Below are 16,918 nucleotides of genomic sequence, written 5' to 3'. Positions count from 1 at the left end.
ATGTGGAAGCAACATGGGCCAAACAAGCTGCATAAAACGATAAAAGATTTGTGCTTTTTATTCACAGTTGAAATTCAGGATCTGCAGTGAGTACTGCTGGTGTTGTTGCACTGGGAAGGGTTTGGGTTGGATTTTTGTGTTGTTTTCCCTCTTCAGAGAAGAAAACGATGGGGAAAGATAACAGGTGAGGAGAGAGAGAAGAGCAAGGAAGGAGGTGAGGGAGAAAAAATATATACTGCCTGGTCCTGCCATGCCAAATCCAAGAGATGCAGCATCACTGACGAAATACGGCTTTTGTCAACTCAGTTCACATCATCTGAGGAACTCGCGTAACAATGCCAACAGAGAAAGTTTTGCTGGCATATGCTGCACGCTGCATGGAGAACCTGCCAACAGAGTTTTACAGGAATAATTACAAAAACATCTATGTCTTTGTTACCCTTCAGCTCCTGAATCTCAGAGCTCACACATTTTACCTCTACGGCTTTCCCTGTTACCTCCAGACACAACCAAGGAACACAGAAAATGAACGATGACAAATTCAAGGGAGTTTAGTTTTCTCATCTGATTACTGAATCCCTATTCCTGTAAGATTTCACAGCAAGGCACGGGAAGTCTATAGCAGTAAAATAACCGCAACCACCTCCCAGTCTCCAGTAGCAATTCACCATCTTCACAGCCATTTTCGGATGAGTAACTTGAGGTATTTGGAAGCTAGATGCCCTTCCAACACGCTTGTCCCCGCGGCGAGGCAGTGGCACACAGAAGAGCAGTACCCTCATACCAGAATGATGACCAGTGAATAATTAAGAGCCTCGTAAAAGGTGGTTCTAAAAAACTAAAGTTACACAAGAGAGGGTAATTTCCAATTAAGGTAGCACAGCCTGATTTCGGTTACAAGATTAACTTAGTTATGAACAATTATTTATTTTGAAATAAATTCTGGCATTTCATTTAGCAATGTGTAGCCCTTAAAACCTAAAAAGGTATGACGATTTATACATTTTAAATAGAGTTTTCCAGAAGTGATACAAATGTACACCTCAGTAGGCTGGATCTCAGCAGCTGCCAGCTCTGGGTGCAATGCTACGTGTAAGAGCAGAGAAGTGCTGTAGTTATTGTGAGCTCTGCTACGTTTTCATAGCAGTGCATGTGGAATAGACTAGTACAGCCTTCTTGTTTATGAACTAATCCTGTTGCTAGTAATAGGATTAGTATCAAGAACAGATGCAGAGTAATTCATGGTGCATTTTTTCCAGATACAAAACTCTGCAGAACAGTTCCTCTAACAGTAACAGGAAAGATAAATTCATGCCTAGAGTTATCTGAAGGACAATGAAAACAGGCATCCTTCCTGTGTGCACTTAGTCTTAAAGCATTTACACGAGGCAGAACACCAGGATGGGGACAAAGTGGATGCAGTCATTGTTACGCTACAATGGCAGGTGCCAGAAGACTAAAATGTGCCACAGAAAAATGCTTCTTTCTTAAAAGAAGTACTTTGTTAAGGTATTTTGGGATGCCTTTGATATTGACTATCGTCAGGCTGCTTAAAAAACACATCTTGAAACAGCATTTCTATTAAAGTATGTGCACCTATAATACCTGTACATAACTCTCACTTGCAGTCTGCTCTCTGGAATTTCTTCTGTCCTCTGCTTTGAGAAGTTGTTGACCAGTAGGCCTATGTCATGTATTTCGTGGTTTCACACAAAAGACAGAAATCACAGTTTTCAAAGACTTAAATTTTTACCTAGTACACACATGAAAACTTCTCAGATTTCACCTTAAAAGCTTAGATTTCTCATCTCCCTCCTTTTCTACATGATATCAAAAATCCATGAGCCCAATTGTCTATTCAATGGGCTTTGAATTGCTTCACCTGCTAAAACAGATTGATAGACCTCCACTAGTGGAGAAAATCTAGTTCACAAATTTATTCCTAAGTGCAGAGGCATGCTGTAATTACCTTTACATGCAGCGAGAAAAGCCCAGCAGTGCCAGGCTTATGTTTTCTACAAGAACAATAAAATCCTACGGACCAAGACATAGGTATGGTGGTGTGAGGGGCTGACACGAAATTAGAAATAAACAAATAGAAATAATAATTCATCCCTTTTTCGTTTGCCTCCCAAGTTTTACCAACGCATCCTAAAACTTTTGTCTGAGGATCATGCAAACAACAAGTAGCATTTTTTTGGTTTTAACTGCAAAACAACTTTGTCATGGAATTACTGCTTCCACTGTGGCTCCAAGGAAAACACCACTGAACAGAGGTTTGGCTTAATAATGATTACAATTTTAAGAAAAATGATTACAAATTTAAGCAAAATGAAAGTTGATTTTAATATGTTATTTGGGTACTAACAAAACCAATAAAAGAAGGGAGCATAAAGCTGGAGAAGGTATTGCTTTTGGATGAGCCACATTCTAATATAAAACATCCCTTCAGTTTTGTTATAAACCAGGTACAGCGTACAGGAAGAGGCAATCATTTTGATTCTTTAATTTAATCTCCGATTTCACACCACAATGCCTAAGGACGGTGAGCCAGCCAGGCACACTGTCAATAAATGGAAATTGAGGTCAAGTTATCTCTTAGGGAATTTGGGTTCAGATACAAACCCTGTAGATTGGAACCACAATCTCATGTTATTATGCATATTTTTGCTAAAGAAGTAATAAATAATACTTGGTATTTCCAGCATGCTCCTCATTGAGCAAGGTCTGTGATACATTAAGTGAATTTTAATTAATTAAGCCTTCTGTGGGCAGAGAATTACAAATATTTTATGACTTAAATCAGATTGACCATTGATAATTACATTAAAGAACCTTAGAGAGGACCTATCTGAAATTCAAGTCCGTTGGGGTAAAGACTGCACATATGGTAGTAAAGGACAAAGCTCTGAAGAACCAGAAATTTAAATGTAGCAGATAGAGAGAGGAGAAATAATACGTTACCCTTACTTACAGATGAAGAACTGATATGCAGAGACAGAAGGCAAGATTGTAGGGGGAAAAAATTATGCAAGGAGCACAAATTTCTAACTTAGCGTTTCAAGTTTCTGACTTAGTGTTTAGGAATGTGATAAGTAAGACTCTCAAAAGTGCTGCGCAAACACGAAATGTAATAAATGCTAAGCACTTACCAATTCTGAAAAATCAGACCATGTATTTCAGGCTTTCTGTGCAAGCTTCTATTTTTCCATCCGCTCCAGCCAAGTGCCATGTCAGAAGCCAGGCAGTCTGCCTGTCATGAAGTTTTCCTGAGTGACAGATAATGACTTCTCGACATCACCTTCCATTATAGACTGGCTTCAAAGACGAATGCCTCGTAGTTTCGGGCCTTTCAGGAGTCTGAAACTATTCACAGGTAGCATCTGCGAATAAGGAATGACCCACTTCAAATTTACTTACCACACAAAATGAAGAATAGCACAATACTCAATAGAGTTGTCATTTATAAGAATATTGGTGAGACCTGGTCATTCAGCTCCTTTTTATTTTTATATTATGTATTCTTAGCATATACTCCTTTTTTTAAATTCTAAGCATTTTGTTTAAAAGGACTAGCTTTGTGAGAAGTTGGCCTCTCAAGCTTTGAGATTCTTTGATTCAAAGATATATTTTATTCTCTGGAGGGATGCCACATGTGTTCATTTTTCAGTTATTAATTTTTGCTAACAGTTCAATCTCTGCAAGATCAAAGATAGTTTTTCTATTTAGGTCAGTCATATTTTTCCCAAAATGAGCCAAATTAAAGTTTATGCATAGTGCTATTAAAATAAAAAGTCTTTCAAGACATTTGCATGCTCTGTACAAAAAAATGAGTGGAAAGAAGTGTATTATAGAATTTGTACATTTGTTCCAGTAAGACCCATCCAAATAAGGAATAACCCCAAACCAAAAGGTTTGTACAATCCTGCTTATACAATCTAGTGTTGGTCTAGACTCATCTTCTTATTGAGGAGGAAATACTAAGTGATGATCCTTCCCTGAGCCCCCCTTCACACCTCTACTCATCATGCTTTCCCGATCTTTTCCCCAAAAAGCCTCTAGAAGAATTCCACAGAACAATGAATCGTTTGCCTCCCCATCTCAGTAGGTACCACAACTCTAATTCTAATAGTAGCAATGCCAATAACAGTAGCATCCCAAAAGTGTGAAAGATTTCAAAGAGTTCAACTGCAGTATTGCCCCCAGAGCTGTCCTAACTCCACATCAAATCCAGCAAAATGGTTATTTATTTATTTTCCAATTTTACACCCAGCCCTTGTCAATATGCAGTTACCTCAACCTTTAACCATATTTTTTCTTTATTTTTTTTTCAGGAGCAGTAAATGCACTAATTATTCACATAAAAGTTATGCTGGGTAGTCTTTCTGATGTTGTAATGCTGTAATGCTGTCAATTTATTAGGTTGTAAACTTAAAGGGAGCTCAGTATTACAGACTTTTTAAGGTAAAAAATAAGCATGTGCTATTCCAGTAATTTTACACTCTGCATACACACTACAGAATGAAAAAAAAAAAAAAAAAAAAAGGTATTTAATCCTGTACTTCATAAGAGATGAGCACAGAAAACTGTCTCCTCTTTGGGGTGCAGTGCTACCTAAAATTTTCTAGGCACGCTTTCTATCTGGCAATGTAAACCTTAAAAAGAGCAGCAGAAGTGAGAGTTGGCATAGCACAGAAAGCAATTTAGTAGATTATCATAGCGCTAAATTGTACCTCCAGAAAAGCATATGTGGACGTTCCAAAAATAATCTGACAGTTTATCAAAAGTGGCAGGCACTGCCCTGGGTCATCAGCATAATGGCTAGGAAGATATAAACCATACATCACTGATAGAAGTGGATGGTCGAATTGGAAAGCAAAGGGGAAGGGAAGAGATGGGGGGGAGGAAGAGAAAAAAGAGGGACAGTACTAATTAGCATGCCGAGCTGACGATGACCGGGCTGGTGTGGGCACAGAATACTAATGCAGGCAGTACACAAGGAGGATCAATACAAGTGTCGCTCCCCTTAAAGCCTTACTAAGGAGCAAGACTGCTGTCCACACGCCTATTCCCAAATATTTCCTTACAGCATATGCAAGATGATGGGGCTTTTTCTTCCCCTATTATTTATTCTCCCCCTCTCCAACCATCTACTCTCTTCTGAATCTTTTTCTTTGCTGAGCAGAATCAGATTTATTTTTTAGCCCTGCTTTGCATCGCTTCAATTAAATGCAATTCTCCCTATTGTCACTGCAGGAGAAAAACGGTAACGTGAGTTAACAATGTTAGAAAAGGAAGGGGCTTTGATTGTTTGTTTGTTTTTAATAAACATCAACAGCCAAGTGATTATGCTTAGTGAACAGCACTACAGCAATGCTCTTAGGAGTGGAAAAGAATCCAGACATAATGAAAATATTTAATCTCCAAACCCAGATGATAACATCACAGTCATTACTTACACTAAGCTCGAGATAAGGCAAAGTGCTCTAAATATCACAGGTTCATGTTCCAGCAGAGTTCAGAAGTTTTTTTTTTCCCCTCTTTTTTGGTGGAAAAGGGTTCTGGGAAGTACCAGGAAAATCTGTGCCTGGCCTGTTATGAAAATCCAGAGCCAGCAACGGGCATTATGCAGGCTGTGTTTATTATCCATATGTATATATATAAAGCAGAAGCAGCAATTGACTCGCCCAAGGCTACAAACTGTAGAAAAGCCAGAAACTGCTGCCAGTTTTACTGCATCTTTTTCCATTGCCACATGGCCCCTCTCCTTACAAAGCCAACTGGAGTTATTAAAGAAAAGAGGAAGGGAGGAGTCCGGCCTTTAAAAAGACTTGCAAGATGAATTATGTTATAGAGAAGGAACTCTTCACGGATGCTTGCTGAATTGGGTTGGTTTCCCATAAGGAGACACCGGTGCATTTCAGGCATCTTCAAGAATTTCAGCATGAGTCTATTTGTTTACATTTTTGAACAGCAAAGGGTAATTCCTTTCAGCAGCAAGAGATGCTAACATCGGTTCAGGCACTCTTTCCCACAGCTGGCGAGTCAGGGTGCATTGCAGAAGCTGAAACGTGGAGCAGCTGACTTGTTTGCTCAAGCACTGGGCAACCTGTGGCACCAGCAGAACAGAACCCAGCAAACATGGCCAACACCAGAGCCAGGAGAAGCTCCCAGCTGGTACCAGCGAGGCAGTGGAAAGAGATCAGAGATACTGCGTGACATTTTCCAAAGAACCTGACTCACTTTGAAGCTGGTGCCCCAACAGATTTTGGAGTGAGTGGGGCTCCTGAAAGTTGAACGTACTCACTGAACTCCAGCACAGATGACTTTTAAACAGCTGACGATTGCTTCAACAACACACTCTGGTGTTATGCAAAGCAAAACCTGCCATAGATGTCCTCAGGGTATCTTAGAAAGAACCATGGGGACAGACTAGTGGAAGGTGCACTCACACAAAACACACCTGTGTGTAGATTTAATCAGCAGTCTTCAATCTGCAGCTGAATCCCACTCACAGCTTCTTTTCCACCACCTTGCCTGCTGTGCAGTAGTACCCAGCTCAACCAGGGCAATATTGTCTCCTCCAGTTTCAGGTGTGCAAAGATCCTCACTGGTTAGATCCTCTTCGTTTCATTCTCACTAAGAGTTAAAAGCCCTATGGGAGAAAAAAGAAATGGTGAAGTCAGGACCTCGCAGAAGCCAGAGCAGCTCCAGCTCCTGGCTCACCCGTGGGTTTCTGCGGCTTTAAGATGTTTGGCACCCAGACAGAGCTCAGCCTGCCGAGCCAAATCTCACACAAGCTCCTTTTATTTAGTTTGCTACTCACTGAGGGGGGAAGGAGAGCAACTGTGGCAGAAACAACGTGTGACATGAACACAAAACAAATGCCTGAATTTCAACTAAATTCCCCAAATTCACCGAACTTTACTGCAGAATATAGGATGAGGGAAAAGCAAAGGACAAGAAGGATTTGTGTCCTTTGCAGTTGGGATAAAAGGAACTAAGAGATCAGCTCCAGTATTTGCAGCAGCAATTTTTGTTGTGAATCCAGTCCAGAGTTCGCTTCCATAAATGCGTATCCAGAGTAAAGCTACTGACAGGGCAATTGTGAGTGTCAGACCAGAAACAGACCCAAAAAAACAAACAGGCGAGTCTGCATTAGTGAACAGCACATACACAAAAACAGGAACAAATAATGTGAACCATTACCCCCCAAAAAGGGCTAAAGATTACCTAATCCTGAAAGTGTCGCTAGCATTTACATGCCTGATACGTATGAAAACTCCAACCAGCTGATTACAAATTGCTTTGGTACACGCTAGCATTTTATTATTACTAAACATTTTGCAGTATCAGATTGTTCCAGGCTCTCAGCAGTTCAAAAACCAAAACTAGGCAGAGTTCACTAAGGCAATGTCTCACAATATTGTGTCACAACCGATGAGAAACTCTGTTTTCAGGTTTGGATGTGTAATGTGCCCCACATCTGCTCCCTTAGCAAGGAGAGGAAGCTTTGATTTGCACAGAGCCACTAACGTGAGTGAACATGAAAAGGAAATCTGAGGAGCTTGGGATTTGCAGAGCCAGATGTCCCGAGTTTGGGAAGCTGCCTTAATTGAGACACTTCAATAGATCATTTCCTCAGCAAGGACGATGACGCTAAAGGTTGCCTGACTTCAGAAGATGAATTTTCTGCAGCGTCCTGAATGAGTTGGGTGGTGCTCAGTCAGGGAAGAGCTATCGCCACTGCATTTATCGCATCCAACAAACACAAGATTCATCTCAGCTACTAAACGTGCTTGCTGGTATGTATTATTTCATGCGCCTAAAAAGGGCAGAGTTATTTCCAACAATTTTAATGATGGCTGCTCTTGTCCATCGCTAACGAGGACTAGGTAACATGTGTTATTGTCCTCCTGGCAGGAATGAGCTTGCTCTGCAGAAAAAGCCATCCACGGAGCAGTTAAGGGCACCCAGTGGCTCAGTGACTAGTCAGGACCGAAGCTTACAGTAGTTTTCTAATTTCTGCATCATATCACACTGCTACAGATTTCTTAATAGCTTGAACACCTTCAATGGAACGAGCCTCTTCTCCTTGTAGCAGTTTTTATGTTCAGTTTGCGTTAGTCCCGAATCGTTTTCATCTCAGTATCCCTACAGCAAACAAAATCCTGGAGAACAGCTGATGTATGAAGCGTCGCTTCATCTTGGTGCCGTTCTTAATGTGCACGGTTATTTTTAAACAGCTCCTTTTTCACACTCCTGCCCATTAAGCCCCAGGGTAAACAAGTGCCTGGTGGGACCTGCTTGCAGTCTGGTAAAAATAAAACATTCTTCGACAGCTCCGCATTTCTTGCTGTTATATTTCTTCAAAAGGCACGTAACCGTTTTAGTGAGCACACTGTTAATGAAAGAAGTTTCAGTACTGGCTTCAGCCAGCGTTGTGCTCGATTCCTTTATGCCAGGCTCTCGGGAAGTCTCTCCCATTCTTTCTGTCCCGTGTATTGCTGGAAACCATTTGTAGTGCGGCCCTTCTCCAGCATGCAAAGTTCTGTCCTGGGTTTTTCCTTCCACCAGGAAAAAAAAAAAAAAAGTATACGACGACCTTAAAAAATGAAAATATCTTAGAAGATATTAAATCTGCAGTTCTGTTTGCTTTACTTAGTGAAATTTAAAGGACTGCAGTCTCAAGGATTTCTCCTCAACCACAAGAAACCTATTTTAGAAAGCTAAATCTCATATGAAAACACGATGCCTGCAGTCAGTGGTTTAGGAACCCAAACACAGCCTTATGAATAGTTCAGACAGATTTCATAAGTGGCTGTTCAAAACCAATCGCTGTTATGATCAGTTAACTTGATTCTGCTGAAGTCAACGAGAATATTCCGTCTCATTTCATTACAAAGAATCTTGGTAAAAGAAGCGTGTCAGGGATTAGCTTCGAGAGCAAGTTCAAGACCACTTTTAAATCATTTAAACTGTACAGGAAGCACATCAATAAAACGTTAGATGCTGATGTGGTTTACTCTCCATGTACAGACCATTAATTCCTTTTTCCATTCACAAGATTTGAGCCCTAATTTCAAACCCTATGGGCCAGCTGCCCAAGAAATTTCTCTCCTTGACCTTTCTCCCTTTTGACCAGTTGCTACATCCTCTTAGAAGCTACCCTGACACGTTCAAACAAAGCCAGCACGGTGAGAGACAGCATCTCCAGTCATCCTCCTCCTACTCATTCATTCAAGATGAAAACAAGGGACAGAAGAGAAATTTTCCTGAGGTTGGAGCTGCCTCATTTCAAGGGCCCATAGATCACCCTGACCTGACCACATACACGTTCAGAATAAGCTCGTGGTATCACATTAATCTTGTCTATAACGTTATATTTCAGCAGCTTTGCTGGAACTGGGAAGCTTTGGTATTTCCGTTTTGTATCAGCTTCAGGATTCACGCTGAGCCAATTCAAGGTATGTATCCCTTCATAAATGCTGCTGTTTCAAAAATGAATGGTGAAAAGCTGTGCTTCTGGGAGCACGAGTTTGGCAGCTCACACAGGTTATTTAGGCTAAATAACCTTTGACAGATTTTCCTCTTCCTCCCCACCAATATTGTCTGATTGCTTTTTTTTTTTTTTTTTTTTTTTTTTTAACTCTTGTAGAAGTTTGGCAGCCACAGTATCCCATGGCACAGAAATCCACATTTAAATCACGCAAGGAGGAAAAACAGTTCTGCACTTTCCCCATTCAACTCCCCCTTGAGCACCTTTATGTTGTAAGTAGGACTGAACTCGTTTGCTATTCGATTTCTCCATGCTATTCATGATTTTACAGGTCTTTGTCATACCCTGTAAGTCATCTCTTTCTCAGTGTCCTCATCTGTTTAGCGCTACCTGTACAGAAACCATTTCATGACTTCACTGAACCCGTTGTTTTTCCTCAGACTGCAGTTTACTTACATGGCTGTGACCAAGTCACATCAGCCTCTCCATGCCTCAGTGCTTGTTGTAAAATGAAATTTTTACTTACCTTTCAAGAATATTACAAAAATTCTCACAAGGCAGTGATGCTAAAATGTCCCATCTATCAACCTAAAACAAATTGCCTTGCATACCGCCCAACCTCTGCAAAACAAACACATGAACCACGAAGGATCAGGCAAGCTGGCTGAAGTGAAGCAGGCTCCTGACCCGTTTGGGTTTGATAGGAGTATTTCATACTGCTAGTTTTTTCAGTCAAACACAGAAGAATTTAGAACAGAGATGCGACACTGTTTTAATGGCACATCTAGCTTTTCCCTTATCTTTCTCAAGAACAGATTTTGAGAGGAAAAGCTATCAAGGTGCTCAAAACAGCTGGAGAAAGATATTGACATAACGTCAGAAAAGTGAAAAGTGCTTTTCTTTAATCTCTGAAAATAGCGATCATTACAAACTTGTCATCTTATTACAAAAGCAAATCAATGATGCTTGTTTTCTTGCTTTTACAGCATAATCTGTGCTGAGGAAGAATTATACTGATTACTTTGCCAATGCTTAGAAATCCTGAGACAGAGCTGGACAGGCTGCTCATTTGAACTCTCTCTGCCGTCCCTCCCTCCCTGTGTCTTCAGGACACGCGGATCTGTGAGTTAAATTCTTTGTCACCAGGCTCCATGGCTGGCAAGCACAGGATCAAAGAGCAACTTTGGAACAAAAGCACTCTTTTGGGATTTAATATGAAGCTAATTGGGATCTTTCTAGTGATTTCCATGAAAGGCTGCATACCTTCAGCCTACAGAAATTAGCTCAGTTATGCTCATGTCAATGATCTCTCTGAGTTGGGTAGAAAAATGCCTTAAGAACTAAATCTGAAAATCATTTTGTTGCTGCAGCAGTGTCCCTTCGTTCTAGATCTGTTTCAGTCAGTACAAGCCACAGGCAGCAACCCACAGAATTCACCACCAAAGCTGATATTTTTCAAAGAGCCTCTACGAATACATGTAAGTTGAATCAGAAGTTAGAGCTCTGCTCCTGCTTATCAGGATTCTCACTTCTTTTGTTAGAACTTCAGGGAGAAAGCATGCATAAAGATATCTACTGGCTGAATAAAAAGAATAAATAGCATATTATCATTGCAAGGAAGTGAAAACACTGATTTAAAAGATCAGGTCTTTGCTGAGGTAATATTCCAGCCCCTCACCTTCCCTTCAAACCTCTGAGATTCACAGGGACAACCACGCTTGTCAGTTTGACTCCAGGGACAGAGGATCGATTCTCAGAAGAAGCTGTGCAGTTTGGAATACAGGGTGAACTCATTTTCAATTTCTAATGAAAAATAAAAAATATTTAGAAAAAATAAACACTTTGGGTTCTATAGGTTAGATCCTACATGACAGACAGACAGCAAAGATGACAACACTCTAGCTTCACGTTCAGATGTTGTGAAAAAACACCACTAACCTCCTGCAATGTCACCACAACATAATCATTCTTTAGGTACAGTGACATCCCTGGGGTTGATATAAATACACCAGTCAGAAAGTATCATAATTATTGCTGTATTTTAATAATTTTAATAAGCTAAGAAAATGAAAGATAGGTTAACTATTCATATGCAGCTGACAGATTTCATTAAAACCACACAGCATCTCCATGCTGAAAGGTCTCATTTGACATATTTTATCTCCAGGTCAAAACACAGCGCTTAGATCTTTTCCAAATGCAATCATATTTCATTTACAGGCTCTGTTCCTCTCTGTAACAAAGGAAGATTTTAAGAAGGTAGCACATAGGAAAATACTGTTTGACAAATTAGGTTTAAAAACAGTAATTATCACTAGCATTGCTTAGGTCATTTGTTTCTCCCTCTGCTGATAGCGTTATTAATTACTTGTGATGTGCATTCTCACCACTGTGCTGGGTACTGCACACTCTCAGAATATTCCAAAAGAAATCTTTTGACGATAGAACTATTACTCAATTATATTGATAGAGAGGAACAGTATAAAATGACTGCAACAAGATGGAATAAAAGATCCATGAAGAAAAACAAACAATTTTTAAAAATTTAAGGAAAAAAAAAAATAATATTTGGCTTTAATAAAAGCTTAACCTCTTATGTAAGAATTTAGTTTTATTTTTTTAAAACTCTTTTGCATTGTGTACATCGAGGAGCTCCAGGCACAGACTGGGATGTGACACCTTTCTACGATAAGGGAAGCATAAGGGCTGTTAGAAATCCAGAAGATAAAGAAAATCAACCTCTCACTTTGTGTCTGCAGTAAAGTCAACCACTGAACCTGTAAATAAAACGCTGGTGATTTTATTTCATTGCTGGTAGCAAGAAAAATAAAAAGATTCTTATCCCAAAAGAAGAAGAAACAAACAAACAAACAACACTTTCTGCTAATCTATCACTCCTCTCAGAAGTTTAGAGAGAAAGGTAGATTTCAGTAATCTTTTTTTTCCCTGAAAAAAAAAAAATAAAATAAAACTGTTTAAAGACCATTATTTGCTTCCCTCCTTCCTGTAATATTCCAGATTTTGCATAGCCAAAAGTTTCTGGCCTGAAAACAGCAATTCTTACAAGAAAAAGGAACACAGGCAGACAACCTATAACAATCAGCCAAGGGAAGGGACAACAATTTTATGTACTTTTTAAAAGTTTTCTTCAGACAACAGCTCTTTCTGAACAGATGTAGAAGCAAAGTTCTAAATATTTTAGATAAAACGTTTAAGCATGTCTTTATTTTAAGAACAAAAGATTCAGCTTTAAGAGCTGTACATCTAAGAAACATAACTTTTGTTTACTAGGAAGAATGAAGTGTACCTTTAATAAATAATACAGTAAATAATTTCCCAGTGCCCTTTTAGTTTGGGAAGCTTTTTAAGCATTCTATTTCATCTCCACGAGCACTCAGCCCTGCTTACCTTGCCTAAATTCTTTGGACCTAGGGGATCCATTTAATGCCTCACCCTTTGGGAAAGATAAATTATTCACAAGGACTGGGTGTTTGATAAGGAGGAGTTCTAGAGATTTTTGTTCACTTGGTCTGGAAGAAAAAAAAGAGCCAGACTAGTTAACATGAAAGCAATTCCAGCCACTCAGTTGTGCATGGGCCAGCAGCTTCCACAGGTATAACGTGAAGGTTAAAGCCGAGATGCAACGCAGAATACTTACATTCAGTTGGAGACTCCCCGCGTGGCATCAAACTCATTGTGTAGACTTTCTGTGCTTTTAAATGAGAAAAGTAAAGCCTTCAGCATGTTTGACATATTTAAATTGAGAGCTCTTCAAGGATCCGAGCAGAGACGTGTAAGATCCTGGGCTCAGCCAGGCTCTCTCAGATACAGGCCTACTAAATCCAAGGACAAAATAGTGGTGAGGCCAGAAAATTTCATAGAAAAGCTTCAAGTAGTAAGTTAGCTTCATAAAGTCACTCCTCCATTCGTAGCACAGAATTTAATCTCTCTCATATTCTTCCTAAAGAATACTTAAAAGACCTGAAGAAAGAACTGCAATCTGGAGGCCTTTGTCAAGCGGCTCTGAGCAGCTGCCTAGCGCTGCTGTCTGGCCACACTCCCCAGCCATGCACCACCTTTAGACGGACAGAAATGTTAGTCAGAACGGCTGCAAAAGCGTTAGATAAGGGCTGCTGTGTGCAAATACAATTTGAGGGAACTGGGGTTGTTTGGTCTGGAGAAGAGGAGGCTCAGGGGAGACCTCATTGCTCTCTGCAACTGCCTGAAAGGAAGCTGTGGGGAGCTGGGGGTCGGCCTCTTCTCACGGGTAACTGTGACAGGACCAGAGGGAATGGCCTCAAGTTGTGCCAGGGGAGGTTTAGGTTGGAAATGAGGAGACATTTCTGCTCAGAAAGAGCAGTCAGGCACTGGGACGGGTTGCCCAGGGAGGTGGTGGAGTCACCGTCCCTGGGGGTGTTCAAGGAAAGGCTGGGCCTGGTGCTTGGGGACGTGGTTTAGTGGGTGATCGTGGTGGTAGGGAGATGTTTGGACCAGATGATCTTGGAGGTCTTTTCCAAATTTAATGATTCTACAACAAAGATCTCTTATTATTAAATAAAATGACTACAACCAGACTTGTTTCTACTGCTGCCCCAGTCACACACAAGGTCTGTCCGTGTGGAACTGGGGCCCAAGACGAGAGCAAGCGGTTATGTGCTGGCCTGAAGGCTGTGCTCACGATCTGAAGGAGCAGAGGTGCTGCAACGGGTGACCTCGCATCCACATCACCTGAACGGCAACCAAAGCCTAGGAACACATTCCATCCATGCTGGCAGATCACCTTACTTCTCTATCGCAGTATCTCCTTGTCTCCTTTAGCCACCCAAGGTAAGCAGTTTGCCAACAAGGCTGCTTGTTAATATTCACTGAGGCAACAGAAGGCAGCTTCTGCATGGAAGCCCGAGATGAATTTCATAAACAAACACACAAAATACTGTAGCTCATAAGAGCTGCTGTTAACAGCAAAAGGTTTTATTTAGGAGACACACTTTCTTAGCCCTACCAGTGATCCCTTTTCTTTACAAGGGCATTGACACCGACCAGGCAGACTTTTTCCTACAGGAAACTCAAGAGATACTCCAAGCTATTCACTAATATTAAGATAGTAGAACACCATAAGGGAAATCGGCAGCCAAATAAAGATAATGGTAAGAAATTAGTACCACGAAAGAGGATTAGCTCTACTGAGCTTAATAGGATCACATATCACCTAAGCCAGAAGATGGAAGCAAACGTGGGCAGCAAACACCACTCTCCCTTCCTCCCCTCCCACAGGCAGATGCTGCAGCTGGTGCAGCCATACCCCTGGCATCTCTTTAGAATAAATGTGGCCATTTGAGGTTTCTAGGAAATAATGACTTGCGCTAATTACTCTAATGAGGATTGTACTTTGCACTCCCTGGACTTTCCTCTTGCTCAGTTTTTATTTTCTTTTTCATACGAAAACACAATGTTCGAGACTTAAGTCTAATGAGCTTGGTGGTGTCAGTCCAGTTTCTCTTGGAGCAACCTCCATAACCAGCAAACCCAAACACTAATTAGGCCCCTTGTTGCTAATGTCTGCAGTAAAGCCAAGGACAGAAGGGATATTAACCTACCTCCTTTACTGGTGTAATCTTAAAGCGATCCCTGCAGATTTAAACTGAATTACAATTGCAAAGGGTCAGGAGGGAAAAAAAATTGCTTTCAGAGTCCTCACCTCAGCTTGAGGACAAATCAAATATTCTGAGGTTTGATGTATCCCTGACTTATACCAATGTAATTATAGCTTCAGAGAAGGTCGTTATATTGATTTGAAACAGGTGAGAAGAGGAGCCCTCCCCACCGCCCTCTGCGATTACTGAGGCAGTCCAGCACAACGCCTGAACATGAATTTGAGGGGAAAGGAGGAAGAAGCCCACAAGCAATTTAGAAGTGAATTTTGGTGGTACAACCTTTTTTAAACTACAGAATAGAAAGTTTCTATTGTGTCCAAGAATTTTCCTCAGGTAGAATTTGTGCCAGGTGCCACAATGTTTCCTTTCCCAGGTGATACTGAGAATTAGCCTAACACATCAAATACTCCAGGTGTCCTTTCAAGACTTCTGTGGTTGAAGAAGTGGTGGCAGCACTGACAGTATGCCTCCAACCCAGTTCATAGCCACAGAGGTAGCCACTTAACACTGGCAGGCATAAATTGTGGTGCTGAGGAGCAGATAACGCTGCCCATTCCGCTGCCTCCCTCTGCTATCAGCACAGCAGTCTTCAGCAGAGGGATGGGGCAGATAAGGTAAGGGATAAATCACCTTGGCAGAAATCCTTAACTTGGAATCTGAGGCTGTTGAAGGCATTCTCACTTATACTTGGCTGCCTCCTCTTGCTGGCCCCGAGTCAGCAAAGCGTGCGATGGAAAGGAGAGAGCACAATGCTAGAATACCTGGTTAGCTGGAGAGATCTTTTCTGGAGGGACAGGGAGACAATTTACAGAGCTCCAAGTATACACCATATGTAGAAAGTGAGGACAGCTCAAAGTTTTAAAGTCAGTCTCTTTTGAATTATTCCAAACTGGGTTTCCCAAAAATAAAAGAAAATGAAGAGCTTATGCCCAATGGGTCCCGCTGAAAGCCTCCTGCACACCTTAACTAAGTATTGCAAACATCACAAAATCGACAGGACGATGACAGGGAGTCTTGGCACACGCTATGACGTCTACTCTTAGTGCTAGAAATCTCTAGGAGTTCCCTAAAACTAATCTTTTTATTTATTTTTGCTATGACTTTTACAGTAATAGCATTTACAAAAATAAAGGACAAAGGGGTTATACTGCTTGAAGGATTGTTTTCGAAAATGTTGGCTCTTCTGAGGTCACCAAGGAGCCTTTGGAGAATACGCAATAGGAGTGTTACAGCAGAAACGGGTGGGGTCTTGGAAAACAAACTGCTAGCAGAGACAGGAACATTTGCATTAATTAATAGCCAGTGTTCTGTTGGCTCTTTGTTTTTTCTTCTCTAAACAGCCATCAGAAATTGCCAGCTAGCCAGAACCAGATGGTAGTCCTCACTAGGCACCGCAGCCATATTCTGCATTCATTATTCATGCACAGCTCCTACCGAAGTCACTGAGAACACTGAGCACACAACAAACGTCTGCTACAAAACCCAAAAACTTCAGCAGGAATTCCACTGCGTTGCAGGGCCTGTTGTTCGCTTCTCCTATAGCTCCTTTGCCCCAGGAATACAGAGTGGGTATCAATTTAAGTCTAACAGAATTCAGGCCAAAGGGTAGAAAATAGCAATTGATGTCTTCTCAGATACAAAGCCCACTGAAGTCAATACGGATTTTGTAACAAAACCGAAGGCACAATATAGCCGTAAATACCAGGACAAAGAGAGCAGTAAGCATCTGATACAAAAGCAGCTGTAGATGTTAGGAGCTGCTTAG

At 41.0% G+C, this 16,918-nt stretch overlaps 1 protein-coding gene across 12 annotated transcripts in view; it reads right to left on the bottom strand.

Moving 5' to 3' along the window:
• Positions 1–16,918, bottom strand: part of LRRTM4 (leucine rich repeat transmembrane neuronal 4) — a 322,407-nt gene that overhangs the window by 229,987 nt on the left and 75,502 nt on the right. For 7 of the 12 annotated variants that reach the window (XM_084499489.1, XM_084499492.1, XM_084499493.1 and 4 more), the window contains 2 exons: positions 6,464–6,655; positions 3,153–3,383 (listed from right to left, as the gene is read on the bottom strand). The gene's annotated coding sequence lies outside the window, so the exon portion shown is untranslated. Of the gene's footprint in view, positions 1–3,152; positions 3,384–6,463; positions 6,656–11,177; positions 11,303–12,907; positions 13,030–13,157; positions 13,212–16,918 lie in introns of those variants that run through there. The other 5 variants (XM_084499491.1, XM_084499482.1, XM_084499496.1 and 2 more) reach the window with 2 other exon arrangements.

This window comes from Aythya ferina (assembly GCF_964211825.1).
Source record: "Aythya ferina genome assembly, chromosome: 27".
NCBI classification, from domain to species: Eukaryota; Metazoa; Chordata; class Aves; order Anseriformes; family Anatidae; genus Aythya; species Aythya ferina.
The sequence above is the reverse complement of the archived record's forward strand: the minus strand, read 5'-3'. Positions and strand labels throughout refer to the sequence as shown.